Source organism: Castor canadensis, chromosome 11 (assembly GCF_047511655.1).
Source record: "Castor canadensis chromosome 11, mCasCan1.hap1v2, whole genome shotgun sequence".
NCBI lineage: Eukaryota > Metazoa > Chordata > Mammalia > Rodentia > Castoridae > Castor > Castor canadensis.
In genome coordinates this window covers 91,769,718-91,775,717 of record NC_133396.1, presented here as the reverse complement: position 1 = coordinate 91,775,717, position 6,000 = coordinate 91,769,718, and positions in this window count along the sequence as shown.

Here is a 6,000-nt window from a genome sequence, read left to right as displayed (position 1 = left end):
CAAAATCAATATAGTTAGCACTGTAGAACAATTCCACTAGTAGAATACATGTCCTAGTGGAATACATGCTCTTTCTGTTTACACATCAAACATTTTCCAAGACAGGTTATGTTATATCCCATAAAAAAGTTTCAATAAGTTTAAAATTATTCATATTATATTAACTACTTATCTAATCACAATGGAATTAAAACAGGCATTAGTAAGAGAAAGGTCTCCAGAAAAAACTCCAGAATATTTGGAAACTAAATAACAGAATTTTAAATAATCCATGACTCAAAAAAGAAAAAAAATCAAAAGAGGAACTAAAGAGTATTTTTAAATGGATGAAAATAAAAACACAACATATCTAAACTCATAGGCTACTGATAAAGCAGATATAGGAGAAATTTTATTGTACTAAACATCTGTTTAGAACAGAAGTTTTAAATCAATGACTTCAGTTTCTCCCCTAAGAAACAGAGCTGGGTATGGTGACACAGCAAGACTCCATCAGGAAGGAAGGAAAAGAGGGAGGGAGGAAGGAAGGAAGGAAGGAAAGAAGGGAGTGAGGGAGGGGAGAAAGGGAAGGGAAGGGAAGGGGACAAATGAAATAAAAAATAAGCAGAAAGAAATAAAATTGTCAAGATTAGAGTAGAAATCAACAAAATAGAAAAGGATAATCAATAGAAAAATTCAATCAAAGCAGTCTGGCTATTGGAGAAAAAAATATAAAACTGCAAAGTCTCCAGTGAGAAAGAGAAGAGAGGAGAGAAAGAAGAGGGAAGTGGAGGGGAGGGAAAACATAAATAGCCAATATATAAGGAAATTAGAGAAGTGATATCACTACAAAGTCAACAGGCAGTAAAAGGATAATGAGTACGTCGGAAGTCTCCACATGACCTTCACATTTGATGACTTTCTAGAAATGACTCACATTTATTTACAATGAATGGATACAGGTTTAAATCAGTAAAGGTAAAAGGCACACAGGGAATCCAGAGAGAAATCAGGTGTGAGCTTCCAGTTGTCCCATTAGTACATGTGTGCAGCTAGCACTTAATTCTGCCAGCAACAATATGTGATTATATGTATGAAGTATTGCCAACCAGGAAAATTCACCTAGAACCGTAGTGTGTGTGGTTCTTTATTGGGAGGAGCAGTCCCATAGGCATGGAGCACTCAAATAACACATTAGTTAGCCAGTATTCAGCCCTTCCAGAAGTCAGACTGATACAGAATGGCCCAGGAAGTCAGGCAACTAGAAATAGGTATTCACAATAAATCATGTTGTTAGTATAAACCATCTGGTGACACAAAAGCCCCCAGCTACATAAAGACACTCTTCCAAAAGAAGCAGGATCTTCCAAAAGCTCAGCACTTATCTTCCAGGAGCCAGTCAAGTGCCGGTCCTTTCTTTGGAATTTGCGGGGTTTGAACATCCCAAGCTAGTTGAATTATCCCCTATTAGACAACAAAAGAATATTATGAAAACTGTATGCTAATACATTCAACAACTTGGATGAAATAGACAAATATATTGGAAGAAAAACTATCAAAAGTCACTCAAGAAGAAATAGATCATATGACTATCCCTATAACTACTAAAGAAATTGAATTTGCCCCTAAAAACTATTCCACAAAGGAAACTCCAGATCGCTTCACTGGTAAATTCTATCAAATACATAAGAAATAGTGAACAACAATGGTTCACAGTCTTCCAGATAATTGAAGAGAGACTATTTCTCATCCACAGAGTATTATCCTGATCTCAAGATCAGATAGACATTAGAAAAATTAAGACCACAGACTAATGCCCTATGAGAATACATAAAACGTCTAAACCAAATTTTACCAAGTCAAATGCAATGAATATAAAGGTCTAAGTCGACTTTATTTCAGGAATGTAAGATTGGTGTAACATTGAGCAATTAACCAATGTAATTGACCAGATTGACATTCTGAGAATGAAAGAAAAAATCTTATCATCATTTCAATATACTCAAAAAAGCATGCAAGAAAAGCCATCATCCATTCTCACAAAAGTTCTCTGCAAACTAGGAACAGAAAGCAGTTTCATCAAACTGAAAAAGGCATCATGGAAAAGTTAACATCATCTTCAATGATGAACGACTTAGGTTTTTCCCTTAAGAACAGTGTGTTAATTTTTTTTTTTTTGCAGTACTGGAGCTTGAACTCAGGGCCTTCACCTTGAGCCACTCTGCCAGCCCTTTCTTTGTGTGTGATAGGTATTTTCAAGATAGGGTCTTGTAAACTATTTGCTCAAGATGACTTGGAACCACAATCTTCCTGATCTCTGCCTCCTTAGTAGCTAGGATTACAGGCATGAGCCACTGGCACTCGGCAATTTCTTTGTCACTATGACTCATACCTGAAATAATTTAAAAGGAAGATTTATGGTTCAAAGGTTAAGTCCAGAATGACTTGCATTCTGGGCTTGTGGTTAGGCTGAACATATGGCAGTTAGGCATGGTGAAGCAGAACTGTTCACATCATGGTGGTCAGGAAGGGGAAAGGAGTCCAGAGGGAGGGGCCTGGGACAAGTTATAGCCTTCAAGAACAAGCCCCAAGTGACCGATTTCCTCCAACCAGGACCCTTCCCATAGTTTCACTACCTCTCAATAGTCTATTCAAACTTTAATCCATCAATTAATTTAACCATTAATTAGCTCCAAACTGTAATTTGTCTCTGGAAACACTCTTGCAGGCACACCACCAAGTGTGCTTTGCTAATCTCCTAGGTATCTCTCAATCCAATGAAGTTGACAATCAAGATTAACCATCACCATCAGAAGCAAACAGGGTATTTGCTCTCACTGTTTCTATTCAACATTGTACTGGTGGATCTAGCCAGTGCAATAAAACAAGAGAGGAAATAAAACACAAACACAGTAGAAAGAAGTAAAATCTTGCTTATTTGCAGACATGATTATCTATATAGAAAATCCAATGAAATCTACCCTTCAAAAATGCTATCAAAACTAGTAAGTGTGTTTCTCATGGGTGAAGGATCCAAGATCAATGAATGTGAATCAATTTTATTTCTACATTGTCATAGTACATTTGGCTGCTGTAACAAAATATCTTAGACTGGGTAGTTTAAAAACACAGAAATTTATTTTTCATAATTCTGAGGCTGGGAAGTTCAATTTCAAGGCATAAGCAGATTTGGTGTCTGAGAAGGACTTGCTTTCTGCTTAATAGACCTTGTTACTGTGTCCTCACATAGCAAAAGGGGCAAGCAGTCTCCTTGAAACCTGTTTCACAAAGACACTAATCCCATTCATAAGGGTTTGCTAGCCCTTGTGACCTAATCACCTTCTAATGACTATCACATTATGGATTAAATTCCAGCATGCATATTTTGGAGGGATACCACCACTCAGACTGCAGCATATATAGATGTAAAATAGTTGAAATTCTTAGAAGATCTGATATTATTTATAAAGGCATGATGTTGTTGACTACTTAGGAATAAATCTATACAAGATATATATATTGAAAACTACAAATATTGCTGAAACATGACTTAAGGCCTTAAAAAAAGAAAATGACACTCTGATTTTCTTAATGTATTTTTAATTATTAACCAATGAATTCATAGTTGCAAGTATAATGAGTAATAAATGTAGTAAATGTTACTCACCATCATAGAAATTTGTACCAGAAGGGTATCTCAAAATGCATTAAATAGGGAAATGTATCAAGTCTATATCTAACTCAGTGAAGTTTATTCTTTCAATATTTATTTAGTGCTTAGTAGTTGCCAAATATTCTTATTGTACACTGGTTAAATAGAAGATGCTGTCCTGATCTCAGCAAACTACCATCTAACTGAAGGAAATACTGAATTAAAAAAAAATAAACAAATACAACCACTCTGGATAGAGTGGTTATAAAAAGTCAATGTGGACAGTGAAGTCAAAACTTGAAGGAGGAAGAACCAGCTAGACAAGGGCAAAGAACATAGCCTAAGGAAGAAAATTCTGGAAAGCACTAGGTAGGTAAGCAGGGAGTGGGAAAAGGAAATCTGGTAAATTCTAAAGCCCCAAAGAAAGCCAATCTGGCAGCAGGGTAGACAAAGTGGAGTAAAGGGAAAGGCTGCATAATACAAGAGTAGTAGACAGAAGTCAAACCATGTAGGATCATGCAGGAAACTGGGGTTTTATTCAAAGTGTGATGGAAACCTTTTGGTGGGGATAGAACATTGAAACAGAGTCTGTGTAGCCCAAGCTGGTCCTGAACTCACAATCCTCCTGTCTTAACCTTCCTAGTGCTGGGTGGAAAGCTATTTTATACATTTGTCGAGGGTATCTACATGATTATATGTTAGATTTTTATTTTAAAAATATTACTTTATTATCTTTTTCTTTTCTTTTTTATTTTTTGTAGTGGTACTATGGTTTGAATTTAGGACCTCATGCTTGCTAGGCAGGCAATCTACCCTTGGGCCAAGTTAAAGGCTGCATTTTTCCACTCATATGTGGAATATAGGCTCAATACAAATATAAGCAGTATTTTGAAAAACATGTCACATTTAGGAGAGGTAAAAGAGGAAGTTAAGAAGGTGACTATGGTCGATGGACTTTCTATACAAGAATGAATATAGAATTTTTAAACCTGTTGAAATTACCATAAGAAGGGGACGAAGGTAGAAAGGAGAAAAATAGAGTTGATGAACCAATTTGGGTTATAACACATATATACATGGAAACATCAGTGAAACTTCCTGAATAGCTATCTTAAACAAAAATGTCTTTTTTCAGAAACAGAGACCAGGAAGGTAAAACAGGTCCTGTCTGGGGATTAATACTAGTGGGGTTGGGGTGTCAGGGGGAGATGTAAGGAAAGTGTGTAGGAGGATGAATATAATGGAACTATTATGTACTCACTTATGAAAATGGAAAAATGAGACCAGTTTAAACTATTCTAAGAATGGGGGAGGGGGAAAAAGGAGAATGATGGAGGGGATGAATTCAACTATGATATACCGTAACTTTTGTAAATGTCACAATGTACCCCCAGTACAATGAAAAAAAATCTTACTTTAGTTGCTCTGGTAGAGAATCAACTGGAGACAATACAGTCTAAGTTGTCACACAGGGTGTGGAAAGGGTTTATGGAAAGTGTTCCATAAACACATAAAATGCTGAATATTACATAACATGTTTTTATTCAAATGAAAAAAATATTTAAAAGCAAAGGGGGAACTTACATAATTTAGGTCCTTGAGATTGCAATTCCTACACATATTTGAAAATAAAAATTTGAAGGCAAGGGCCTGAAATAAAAGACCTTACAAGGATTAAAAGAAAACTACCACTCAGCATATTGCTCTGGAAAACTAATAAGGGAGCCTGCCATCTGTGACTTAAACACACACACACACACACACACACACACACACCCCACCTGACAACCGAGGCCTGTATCACATATTTGGTAAAATCCAAATTCATAGCATAAGCTGAAAAAATTATCTTAAATCTGGTTTAACACAACTGACACTTCTCAGGCCCAGAAAAATCAATCTGCAGAGATAACTCTCAACCGAGGGTATGAGGACTTCCACAAAACAAAGACCTTCTAAAACAAAGCTCCCAGTAAAATATACATCATTTGAAGAAAATGGCCACCATGAGAGAAGGTCGACAGAAACAACAAGCTGGAGATTTAGAGCATTGCAAACTGGAAATTATAATTTTATACAGATGGATTTCATTATCTTTTATTATATCTTGTTCATGCTTTGGTTCTCACTTAGGGCTAGTGCAAAACCTTTTAAAATACCATAATTACCATCTCTATTAAAATTATTTATAATTTCTGAAATTCATCCAGAGAGAGCCAAAGAAAACTTACTTATAAAATTCAACATGGGGCACACAAATTGGTTCAATATTGCTATTAGATGAAATAAGTATCAGCATGGCTGTTGCCTGCAAATGGGAAACTGAATTAGCTACTAGATTGCCACTAATTCACATTTCCTATTCTGGA